The sequence below is a fragment of the Ornithorhynchus anatinus genome, chromosome 2 (genome assembly GCF_004115215.2).
Source record: "Ornithorhynchus anatinus isolate Pmale09 chromosome 2, mOrnAna1.pri.v4, whole genome shotgun sequence".
NCBI classification, from domain to species: Eukaryota; Metazoa; Chordata; class Mammalia; order Monotremata; family Ornithorhynchidae; genus Ornithorhynchus; species Ornithorhynchus anatinus.
The window spans coordinates 933,814-947,353 of NC_041729.1; positions in this window are offsets into that span (position 1 = coordinate 933,814).

Consider the following 13,540-nt stretch of genomic DNA (forward strand, 5'->3'; position numbering starts at 1 on the left):
CCAAGGTCATATGGCAGACAAGTGACAGAATCAGGATTAGAACTAGACTCTCTGGGCTGCCCCTCTGGACACCCCCAGGACTTCACAGGGGCCTTTCTGGGGGCTCAGTAATCAGGGTGGGACCCCTCAGTGTTCATTCATCTTTCCACACAAAAGGCTGTCTCTGTGCCTGTGCACACACACACACACAGAGACACACACAAGACCTCCTGGTTTGTGGGGGCATATGTATGTGTCTTTGTCTCCTATAACAGGTTGTTTTTGCCCACTCAGGAAAACCCATTGCGAAATGCTCTGTGAGTCTCCCGGGCCTCTGTTAATGAAAGCCGCAGCAGACACCACCATAGAAACAGTTTTTATTATTTTACATTTCCATAATGATAATTCCCATTTCTCTGGTTGATGCACTTCTTCTGGAATATTTATAAGCAGGACTCGGTCTTGTTTTAGAGCCTAAGAACCTAAGGCCATAAGCAACGCCGTGGATCCACTCAGTCCATCCAGATCGGGTCTGATCGGATTACATTGTACCCCCTCCTTGCTTAGCTTCAAGGAAGCATCTCATTAATGCCAGTGTTATTATCCAGCCCAGTGTTCTGTCTCCACCATAAGCCTCAAAGTTTGCTGGGAGAACAATTGGGCAGTTCTCTCCTTAGCACCAGTGCTGATAGATGTATCTCTATGGCCTGGAATGCCCTTTCCCTACCCCAAATTTGCCGGAAGCCAGCGCTCCCCACCTTCACGGCCTTCCTGAAATCCCACCTCCTCCAACAGGTCTTCCCTGATTAACTCCCTGCAACCCAGTCATGCAGACCAACCCCTTTAAGCACTTGATATTTACCCCACCATCAGCCCCACAGCCTTCATGTCCATATCCGTGATTTATTTATTTATTTTAATGTCTGTTTACCCCTCTAGGCTGTAAGTTTCTTGTGGGAAGGGAATGTGTCTATCAACTCTGTAGTATGGTACTCTCCCAAGCACTTCGTTCAGTGCTCTGCACACAGTAAGCACTCAATAAATACCATCGGCCGATGGAACCATTCAAACATGCAGCCCTTTATTTATCTGGATGTTCATGTGGGCCTTCAATTTCTCTATTTGGTTATTTTGTTCCGATCTATTTAGGCCACTTCCTGCCATATCCTTATTCTCCCTTCTGTCCCCTCAATTTGGAAAAGTTTTCCCACCTGCCTCCCGTTCGATCATAAGCTCCTTGAATGGAGGGGACCTGGGTCTTGTTGCTGCTACATTCTTCCAAGCACTCAGTTCAGTGCTTCGTATACCCTGTGATTTAAGCATCCTGTCATATAAGTACACTTGCCCCCTTTTTCTTCTTCTTCCGGTATACAAATTATTCTGTGTCTGTCTCCACCTCCCCTCCACCCACACTCCCCCTTAACTGTCAGCTCCTTGAGGGCAGGGATTGGGTTTACTGACTCCATCATATTTTCCCAAGTGCTCAGGATAGTGCTCTGCACACAGTAGGTGCTCACTAAAAGCTACTGATTGATTGTTGAGCAACCAAAAGGTGTTCTGTAAGTCCCACGGACTGGCTGACTTTTCTGGGCCTCAGTTATCTCATCTGTAAAATGAGGATGAAGACTGTGAGCCCCACAGGAGGCAACCTAATTCCTTTGTATCTACTCCAGCGCTTAGAACGGTGCTTGTGACATAGTAAGCTCTTAACAACTACTAACATTATTATCATTATTATTATTATTATTATTATTATTATTAAACGAGGGTCTGCCGGAGACCCTCCCCACCGCCTCAGCTCGGGTCTCTCAGCTCGGGGAGGTGGTCGTCTCTGAACTGGGGGCCGGTCCCAGTCCTTCTCCTGAGGAGCATGCAGGGCCTCGAGGATGGCCCGGCTGCTCCATCCCCACGGGCCCAAGGAACCTGAGCCAGTCCCCCCGGGCCCAACTTGGGCTCGAGGACCAACGTGGGCACAGTGGACCCGGGCAGCCTCCGACATCCCTCGTCATCCCTGAAGGCGGATGAGTAGTTTCTCCTGCTTCAGAAGCCCCTTGAAAGGGATTTCCATGACTCAATGGCAAGAGCCCGGGCTTGGGAGTCAGAGGACATGGGCCCTAATCCCGCCTCCGCCACTTGTCTTCTGTGTGACCTTGGGCAAGCCGCTTCACTTCTCTGGGCCTCAGTTACCTCATCTGTAAAATGGGGATTGAGACTGTGAACCCCATTTGGGACAGGGACAGTGTCCAACCCAATTTGCTTTTATATACCCCAGTATATAAACAGTGCAGTTGCTTGTTAATTGTTAACAAACGTGTCTAAAACTGAGCTCCATATCTTCCCTTGAGAAGCATCGTGGCTCAGTGGAAAGAGCCCGGGCTTGGGAGTCAGAGATCATGGGTTTGAATCCCAGCTCTGCCACTTGTCAGCTGTGTGACTGTGGGCAAGTCACTTAACTTCTCTGGGCCTCAGTTCCCTCATCTGGAAAATGGGGATTAAGACTGTGAGCCTCACGTGGGGCAATGTGATTACCCTGTATCTACCCCAGCACTTAGAACAGTGCTCTGCACATAGTAAGGGCTTAACAAATACCAACATTATTATTCCCTCTCAAACCCTGACCTCTCCCTGACTTTGCCCGTCACTGTGGACAGCACGACCATCCTTCCCATCTCACAGCCCTCAACCTTGGTGTCATCCTTGACTCTGCTCTCTCATTCACCCCAAACATCCAGTCAGTCACCAAAACCTGCCGGTTTCACCTTTACAGCATCGCCAAGACCCACCCTTTCCTCTCCAACCGAACTGCTACCAGAGCGGTGCAGGCTCTCATAATATCCTGACTGGATTATTGTGTCAGCCTTCTCTTTGATCTCCCTCCCTCCTGTTTCTCCCCACTCCAGTCTATTCTTCACTCCGCTGCCCAGATTATCTTCCTATAGAAACACTCTGGGCCTGTCACTTCCCTCCTCAAAAACCTCCAGTGGCTGCCTATCAACCTTCGCAAGAAACAAAAACTCCTCACTCTGGGCTTCAGAGCTCTCCATCCCCTTGTGCCCTCCTACCTCACCTCCCTTCTCTCCTTCTCCTGCCCACCCCTTACACTCTGCTCCTCTGCCGCTCAACTCCTCACGGTCCCCCGTTCTCTCCTATCCCGCCGTCGACCCCCGGCCCACATCCTCCTGCTGTCCCGGAATGCCCTCCCTCCTCACCTCCGCCAAACTAACTCTCTTTCCCTCTTCAAAGCCCTCCTGAGAGCTCACCTCCTCCAGGAGGCCTTCCCAGACTGAGCCCCCTCTTTCCCTCTGCTCCCCTCCCCTCCTTTCCCCATGATCCTCTGCTCTTCCCCCTTCCCCTCCCCTCAGCACTATGCATATTTGTATGTATTATTTATTACCCTATTTATTTTGTTAATGAGGTGTATATCTCCATGATTCTATTTTTCTTGATGATGTTTGCTTTGTTTTGTTTTGTTCTGTTTTGCTTTGCTGTCTGTCTCCCCCTTTTAGACTGTGAGCCCATCACTGATCAGGGATTGTCTCTGTTGCCAAATTGTACCTTCCAAGCACTTAGTACAGTGCTCTGCACATAGTAAGTGCTCAATAGACACTGTTGAATGATTGAATTATCTTCTCTTTCCCTTCCTCCCGACCAAGATCATTTATCCATTAATTCAATTGGTTTTATTGAGTGCTTTCTGTGTGCAGAGCACTGTAGTAAGTACTTGGGAGAGGACAAAACAACAATTAATAGAAACATTCCCTGCCCACAGTGAGCTTCCGGTCTCCCTACGCTCTGACCTTCTACCCCAACCTGCTGTGGGAAAATCATGTCAAGAAGAAACCCAACCCACAATCTCCCAGGAGGGTACAAGTGGCGGGAAGGAGGGACCCAGCTCCAATCCTTCCCTTCTTGGACAGAGAACAAGAACTCTATTCTCTCCCTGAAGGTGGGTGTGAGAGAGGGAGAGAGCCAGCCTTGCCAGCTCAGAAAACGAGATCATGTAGGAATCTTGCCAAACCGCGGTGCGTCTTACAGCCTAGAATAGAGCAAGTCATCTATAGGATTCTTGTTTGGCGTTCAGGCATAGAAATAGGATCGGCCGATGCAAATGAGACGCATTTAGAAACAGATGAGCCCAGAAGAAATTAGCTTGTTAATAAATATAATTTTCCCAAAGCCTATTACGCACTTGGTCCAGGCTCCCAGGGTGGAGATTATACATGGCAGAGCGCACAGGCCCAGATCCGAATCCCAAGAAGCAACCTTTTGGGGTGACAGCGTGACGCAGGCTGAGCAGGAGTTGGCCCGCTGGGGGGCCCCGGGCAGCATGGCACGGGTCCCCCTCGAAGGGGGGAGGGGAACCACCTGCCCTAGAAGACAAAGCCACAATCAATCAGTCAATCAAACAATTCATTCATTTATTCATTCACTCATTCATTCATTCAATTGTATTTATTGAGCGCTTACTGGTTGCAGACCGCTGTACTAAGCACTTGGGAGAGGACAACACGACAATAAACAGACACATTCCCTGCCCACAGTGATTAATAATAATAATAACAATGATGGTATTTGTTAAGCGCTTACTAGGTGCCGAGCACTGTTCTAAGTGCTGGGATAGATACAGGGTAATCAGGTTGTCCCACGTGAGGCTCACAGTGAATCCCCATTTTACAGATGAGGTAACTGAGGCACAGAGAAGTTAAGTGACTTGCCCACAGTCACACAGCTGACAAGTGGCAGATCTGGGATTCGAACCCATGACCTCTGACTCCGAAGCCCAGGCTCTTTCCACTGATCCACGCTGCTTCCCAATCAGTAATACGATGATTAATCGTATTTACTGAGTGCTTTCTGTAATAATAAGGAAGGTATCTGTTAAAGGCTTAATATTTGTAACACACTGTTTTAAGTGCTGGCGTAGACACAAGCTAATTGAGTTGGGCACAGTCCCTGTCCCACATGGGGCTCACAGTCTTAATCCCCCATTTTACAGATGAGATAACTGAAGCGCAGGAAAGTGAAATGACTCACCCAAGGTCACACAGTAGACAAGTGGTGGAGCCAGGATTAGAATGGCTCATTATCTTCTCCCATGTCCTTCTGCATCACCTTTACAGTTGGATTTTCTCCTTTTAATAATAATGTTGGTATTTGTTAAGCGCTTACTATGTGCAGAGCACTGTTCTAAACACTGGGGTAGACACAGGGGAATCAAGTTGTCCCAAGTGGGGCTCACAGTCTTAATCCCCATTTTACAGATGAGGGAACTGAGGCACAGAGAAGTTAAGTGACTTGCCCACAGTCACACAGCTGACAAGTGGCAGAGCTGGGATTCGAACTCATGAGCCCTGACTCCAAAGCCCGTGCTCTTTCCACTGAGCCATGCTGCTTCCCATCTTCCCATCTTTTATTCACCCCATCTTCATCCCCACAGCACTTATGTACATCATTGTAATGTATTTGTTTATATTAATGTTCATCTCCCCGTCTAGACCGTAAACACACAGTGGGCAGTTGTAATTCAGAGTCCACCGCAATGACGATGCCACAGCCACTAGTTTTCCCGAGGTTGTCCAAGATCATTCCCACCGGGACTATGGAAAGAAAGCAGGATGGGGTCCCCTCGATGGTGCGGGGGGGAGCTGGTGTCGGAACACGCCACTTCTTTATCCTGTACGTTACCCTGTGATAATAACAATAATTGTGATATTTCTTAAGCGCTTACTGTGTGCCAGGCACCTTACTAAGTGCTGGGGTGGATACAAGCAAATCGGGTTGGACACAGTCCCTGTCCCATGTGGGGCTCACAGTCTAAATCCCCATTTTACAGATGAGGGAACTAAGAAACAGAAATTCATTCATTCTTTCGATCGTATTTATTGAGAGCTTATTGTGTGCAGAGTATGGTATTATGTGCTTGGGAGAGTACAATACAACAATAAATAGACACGTTCCCTGCCCACAACAAGCTTAGAGTCTGGGGCAGGGGACACATAGACATTAATAGAAATTAATAAATGACAGATATGGACATAAGTAGTGTGGGGCTGGGAGTGGGAATGAATAAAGAATAAATAATAGAGAAGCAGTGTGGCTCAGTGGAAGGAGCCCGGGCTTGGGAGTCAGAGGTCATGGGTTCGAATCCCAGCTCCGCCACTTGTCAGCTGTGTGACTGTGGGCAAGTCACTTCACTTCTCTGTGCCTCAGTGACCTCATCTGTAAAATGGGGATGAAGACTGTGAGCCTCATGTGGGACAACCTGATTACTCTGTATCTACCCCAGCGCTTAGAACAGTGCTCTGCACATAGTAAGTGCTTAACGAATACCAACATTATTAATATTATTATTATTATTATAAAGAGAGCAAGTCAGGGAGTTGCAGAAAGGAGTGGGAGAAGAGGAAAGGGGGGCTTAGGGAAGGCTCCTTCTCAGCTCACTTCTCACTAGATGCTCTCAAAGCATCCTGGCTCCTGGCCTCCCCTGCCTGAAGCTCCACTCCATCTTTGAACCTGCCAGACCACATCCCTCCCTGCCTCTACTGCCTTTCTGAAATCCCACCTCCTCCAGGAAATCTTCCCCTCCCACCTTCCCCTTTATAACCTCCCCATAGCCACCCTTACCACAGGCTTACGAATCAGTTGATTCGTTCCATCGGTTTAGTGATTTAGGTCTTGGTTCACTCATCTTTCTGTCCCTTTGCTGATCTCAAACCTAGCAGCGATTTCCTTGGGGGAGAGGGGTGATTGCCCCCGTGGGATTGACACGGAGGGCGGGAAGTTAGTTGTGAGTGGCATTTATTGAGCACCCACTTGGGGCAGTGAACTGTACTAGGTGCTTAGACATTCATTCATTCATTCAATCACATTTATTGAGCACTTACTGTGGGCTCACCCACCCTTGCCCCAAACCCATGGCGGTCAGGAGTCATCCACACTTTGCCTCAGTGACCAGAAAACACAGGCAGTGGCAATGTCCTTTTCTTCTTCCTCCGCTTCATTCTGCTGTCCTCTTCGATCCCCCTAGGGTCCCTTGAAGCCTCAAGGGGAGGTGTTGGTGGGCGATGCATCCCCCTGCCCTGTCCAAAAGGCTACCAGGGTGAAGCCCCAATTTGCCAAAGCATCTGGGATATTTGCCCCCGAGTTTCTCCCAGGGGAGTGGATGCCTAGGGGAGCGTTCACAGGTGTGGGGAGTCAGATGTGGGTATCATCTCTGATTATGAAGTCATCTCCTTGCCTCTCCTTCTTCTGTCTCCCTGCGGATCTTGCTGGCCACCCCTTGTAATCTACAGCTCTTCGCTTCTCTCTCTTCCCTGTGAAGCGCTGGTCTTTCTGCTAGTATCACTATAATTACATAATAGGATTATTTCCATTTAAATGGTTGCAAGAGCTTTGGAAATGTAGTTCCTTAGGGGAGAATGTTCACATCGTGGAAATACTGTCTGGAGAAAATGGTTTCCTTTTCCCTCATCAAGAACCCACAAGGCTCCAACTTACTGGCTTCGGAACAGGCGGCTCCATCCTGAATCAGGTGAATTTTGCTCATCTTCGCTCTCTAGTCTGCGGGGAAGATGAACAATACCATACCCAAAAAAGCTTTACAAAGAGGGAGTGGGGTCCACATTTTGGAAATGAAACTAAAAAATACCAGACTACTTAACCGAGAGGGTTTTTTGCTTTTTTTTTTTCGTTTCTTTTCCCGTTACAATTACTTAATGTCTTTTCTCTGGTTATGTGGAACGGTCCCGATCGGCTCTAGCCATTTCAGAATTACTGCTTGTTAAAGTAGCCACAGCAGGAGCAACTAGTGAGTAGCATTTACTGAAGCCACGACCCTGTGAGCTGAGCAACCACTGGGTACAATGCACTGGACTGATCACTTGGGAAAAAGTACAATAGCCCAAGACTTGTTCCCTGCCCATGAGGAGCTTCCTCTCTAATAATAATAATAATGTTGGTATTTGTTAAGCGCATACTATGTGCAGAGCACTGTTCTAAGCGCTGGGGTAGATACAGGGTTATCCGGTTGTCCCACGTGAGGGTCACAGTCTTACTCCCCATTTTCCAGATGAGGGAACTGAGGCACAGAGAAGTGAAGTGACTTGCCCACAGTCACACAGCTGACGAGTGGCAGAGCCGGAATTCGAACCCATGACCTCTGACACCCAAGCCTGGACTCTTTCCACTGAGCCACGCTGCTAGGTGTATGATGTCATTCTGTTTTGATGTGTGCGCATGCAGCATAAAATAATGGTGGTCTCAATAATAGTAGTTGTAATATTTCATTCATTCAATCATATCTATTGAGCAACTACTGTGTGCAGAGCACTGTACTAAGTGCTCAGGAAAATACAATAAACAGTGACATGCCCTGCCCCCAGTGAGCTCATAGTCTTGAGAGGGGGAGACAGACATCATGACTCAGTGGAAAGAGCCTGGGCTTCGGAGTCAGAGGTCATGGGTTCGACTCCCGGCTTTGCCACTTGTCAGCTGTGTGACTGTGGGCAAGTGACTTCATTTCTCTGTGCCTCAGTTACCTCATCTGTAAAATGGGGATTAACTGTGAGCCTCACGTGGGACAAGCTGATTACCCTGTATCTCCCCAAGTGTTCATTCATTCATTCATTCAATAGTATTTATTGAGCGCTTACTATGTGCAGAGCACTGTACTAAGCGCTTGGGATGAACAAGTCGGCAACAGATAGAGACGGTCCCTGCCGTTTGACGGGCTTACAGTCTAATCGGGGGAGACGGACAGACAAGAACAATGGCACTAAACAGCGTCAAGGGGAAGAACATCTCGTAAAAACAATGGCAACTAAATAGAATCAAGGCGATGTACAATTCATTAACAAAATAAATAGGGTAACGAAAATATATACAGTTGAGTGGACGGGTACAGTGCTGTGGGGATGGGAAGGGAGAGGTGGAGGAGCAGAGGGAAAAGGGGAAAATGAGGCTTTAGCTGCGGAGAGGTAAAGGGGGGATGGCAGAGGGAGTAGAGGGGGAAGAGGAGCTCAGTCTGGGAAGGCCTCTTGGAGGAGGTGATTTTTAAGTAAGGTTTTGAAGTGGGAAAGAGAATCAGTTTGGCGGAGGTGAGGAGGGAGGGCGTTCCAGGACCGCGGGAGGACGTGACCCAGGGGTCGACGGCGGGATAGGCGAGACCGAGGGACGGCGAGGAGGTGGGCGGCAGAGGAGCGGAGCGTGCGGGGTGGGCGGTAGAAAGAGAGAAGGGAGGAGAGGTAGGAAGGGGCAAGGTGATGGAGAGCCTTGAAGCCTAGAGTGAGGAGTTTTTGTTTGGAGCGGAGGTCGATGGGCAACCACTGGAGTTGTTTAAGAAGGGGAGTGACATGCCCAGATCGTTTCTGCAGGAAGATGAGCCGGGCAGCGGAGTGAAGAATAGACCGGAGCGGGGCGAGAGAGGAGGAAGGGAGGTCAGAGAGAAGGCTGACACAGTAGTCTAGCCGGGATATAACGAGAGCCCGTAATAGTAAGGTAGCCGTTTGGGTGGAGAGGAAAGGGCGGATCTTGGCGATATTGCTTAGATATTGCTTGGCGAAGTGCTTAGAACAGTGCTCTGAACATAGTAAGTGCTTTACAAATACCAACATTATTGTAGGTGCTGGGGTCTGGGAGGAGGGAAGAGCCAAGGGAGCGAGTTAGGGTGACGCAGAAGGGAGTGGGAGATGAGGAAAAGCGGGGCTTAGTCTGGGAAGGCCTCTGGGAAGAAATGTGCCTTCCATAAGGCTTTGAAGCCAGGGAGAGTGGTTGTCGGATGGATTAGAGGAGGGAGGGCGTTCCAGGCCAGAGGTAGGATGTGGGCTAGGGGTCGGTGGCGAGGCAGGCAAGATGGAGGCACAGCGAGAAGATTAGCGGCACCAGAGGAGCAGAGTGCGCCGGCTGGGTTGTAGAAGGAGAGAAGCGAGGTGAAGTGGGAGGGGGCCAGGGGATGGACTGCTTTGAAGCCAACGGTGAGGAGTTTTTGTTTGATATGGAGGTGGGTGGGCAACCACTTTTTGAGGAGGGGGGTGACATGTCCTGACCGTTTTTGTAGAAAAATGATCCGGACAGCAGAGTGAAGTATGGGTTGGAGTGGGGAGAAGAAAGGAGGTTGATGCAGTAATCCAGGTAGGGTAGGATGAGTGATGGTATTAGCGTGGTAGCGGTTTGGATGGAGTGGAAAGGACGGTTCCCAGACTGAACTCCCCTTCTCCCTCTACTCCCTCTACCTCCCCCCCTTCACCTCTCCGCAGCTTAACCCTCTTTTCCCCCCATCTCCTTCTGCTCCTCCCCCTCTCCCTTCCCCTCCTCTCAGCACTGTACTCGTCTGCTCAACTGTATATATTTTCATCACCCTATTTATTTTGTTAATGAAATGTACATCGCCTCGCTTCTATTTAGTTGCCATTGTTTTTACGAGATGTTCTTCCCCTCGACTCTCTTTATCGCCATCGTTCTCGTCCGCCCGTCTCCCCCGATTAGACCGTAAGCCCGTCAAACGGCAGGGACCGTCTCTGTCTGTTGCCGACTTGTTCATCCCAAGCGCTTAGTACAGTGCTCTGCACATAGTAAGCGCTCAATAAATTCGATTGAATGAATGAATGAATGGAATAGGTAGGACATACCGGCTGTGTGACTTTGGGTAAGTCATTCATTCAGTCGTATTTATTGAGCGCTTACTGTGGGCAGAGCACTGTTCTCAGTGCTTGGGAGACGATGGTACAGCGGGGCTCAGTGGAAAGAGCACGGGCTAAGGAGTCAGAGGTCGTGGATTCTAATCCCGGTTCTGCCACCTGTCAGCTGTGTGACTTTGGGCAAGTCACTTCACTTCTCGATGCCTCAGTTAACTCATCTGTAAAATGGGGATTAAGACTGTGAGCCTCACATGGGACAACTGTATCTACCCCAGTGCTTAGAACAGTGTTCTGCACATAGTAAGCGCTTAACAAATACCAACATTATTATTATTAATAAACATAGTTCCTGCCCATTCATTCATTCAATAGTATTTATTGAGCGCTTACTATGTGCAGCACTGGACTAAGCGCTTGGAATGGACCATTTGGCAACAGATAGAGACAATCCCTGCCCAATGACAGACTCAAAGAGCTTACAGTCTGGGGGGGGGGAATGACAGACATTCATATAAATAAATTACAGATATGTCATAAGCGCTGTGGGGCTGGGAGGGGGGAACGAACAAAGGGAATTGAGACAGAGTGACGCGGTAGGGAACGGGAGAAGAGGAAAGACCTCTTGGAGGAGACGTGCCCTCAAGAAAGCTTTGAATCTCCATGCCTCAGTTTACTCATCTGCAAAATAGGGATTCAACATCTGTTCCTCCCTTCAACTTATTTTGTGAGCCCCACGCAGGACCTGATTATCTTAATACTTAATAATAATAATAATTGTGTCATTTTTTAAGCACTTACCCTGTGCATGCCAGGCACTGTTCTAAGCACCTGGGTAGAGAAGCAGTGCGGCTCAGTGGAAAGAGCCCGGGCTTGGGAGTCAGAGGTCATGGGTTCTAATCCCAGCTCTGCCGCTTGCCAGCTGTGTGAGTTTGGGCAAGTCACAACTTCTCTGTGCCTCAGTTCCCTCATCTGTAAAATGGGGATTAAAAGTGTGAGCCCCACGTGGGACAACCTGATCGCCTTGTATCCCCCCAGTGCTTAGAACAGTGCTTTGCACATAGTAAGTGCTTAACAAATGCCATCATCATTATTATTATTATTATGTGCTGAGCACTGTTCTAAGCGGTGGGGCAGATACAGGGTAATCGGATTGTCCCATGGGGGGGCCTCACATTTTTAAAATCCCCATTTTTCCAGATGAGGTCACTGAGGCCCAGAGAAGTAAAAGGACTTGCCCAAGGTCACACAGCAAACAAGTGGCGGAGCCGGGGATTAGAACCCATGACCTCTGACTCCCCATTCAATTGTATTTATTGAGCACTTCCTATGTGCAGAGCACTGTATTAAGCGCAGCCTGTGCTCTTTCCACTAAGCCGGAAAGCCACAGAGAAGCAGTGTGGCTCAGTGGAAAGAGCCCGGGCTTGGGAGTCAGAGGTCATGGGTTCAAATCCCGACTCTGCCACTTGTCAGCTGGGTGACTGTGGGCAAGTCACGTCACTTCTCTGGGCCTCAGTGACCTCATCTGTCAAATGGGGATGAAGACGGTGAGCCCCACGTGGGACAACCTGATCACCTTATATCAACCCCAGCGCTTAGAGCAGTGCTCTACACATAGTAAGTGCTTAACAAATACCATGGCTCAGTGGAAAGAGCCCGGGCTTGGGAGTCAGAGGTCATGGGTTCGACTCCCGGCTCTGCCACTTGTCAGCTGTGGGACTGTGGGCAAGTCACTTCACTTCTCTGGGCCTCAGTTTCCTCATCTGTAAAATGGGGATGAAAACTGTGAGCCTCACGTGGGACAACCTGATGACCCTGTATGTCCCCCAGCACTTAGAACAGTGCTCTGCACATAGTAAGTGCTTAGCAAATACCAACATTATTACTACGGGAAGCAGCGTGGCTCAGTGGAAAAGAGCCTGGGCTTGGGAGTCAGAGGTCATGAGTTCGACTCCCGGCTCTGCCATTTGTCAGCTGTGGGACTGTGGGCAAGTCACTTCACTTCTCTGGGCCTCAGTTTCCTCATCTGTCAAATGGGGATGAAAATTGTGAGCCTCACGTGGGACAAGCTGATGACCCTGAATCTCCCCCCGCGCTTAGAACTGTGCTCTGCACCTAGGAAGCGCTTGACAAATACCAACATTAATATTATTATTAAGTCACTTAACTTCTCTGGGCCTCAGTTACCTCATCTGTAAAATGGAGATTAACTGTGAGCCTCACGTGGGACCACCTGATGACCCTGTATCTCCCCCAGCGCTTAGAACAGTGCTCTGCACATAGGAAGCGCTTGACAAATACCAACATTAATGTGATTATTATTATTAAGGCACGCCGGTTTTCTAGGCGGGGAGTAAGTAGCACCGAAGGGAGGGGGGTGTTTGGGGGGGGGCTTTGTTGGGGTCTGAGGGGCGGGGCGGGTCTGGGTTCGAATCGGAGTCGGGGTCCCGGGCGTCCCGGGCCCCCCGGGCCCCCCGAGCCGCCCGCCCGTCAACGGCCCCCGGTTCGAATTGGCATCCTGGCGCGCCCAATGGGAGCGTCGCGCGCCGGCGGAGCACGGGGCGGGGCGGCTCGGGGGGGGGGGGGGGGGAGGGGCCACGTGACGGCGCCGCCCCGCCCCCTCGGCCCCGGCCAATCGGCGCCCGGCGCTCGGCGGCGGGGAGGGCGGGGCCGGCGGCCGGGGCACGTGACCGCCGCCCGGCGCCGCGGCCCCGGCCAATGGGCGCCGGCGCGCGCGCGGCCGCGAAGGGGAGGGGGCGCGGCACGTGACCGCCGCCTCGCGCCGCCTGGGCCCCGGCCAATCAGCGCCGCTGCTGGGTTTGAAAAAAAGTGCGCGAGGCGGGGGGCGGGGCCGGCGGCGCCCGGGGGCTGCGGGGCGGCAGAGCCGAGCGGGAGGCCGAGCGCGCGCTGCAGCCGAGCGGGCGCTGCAG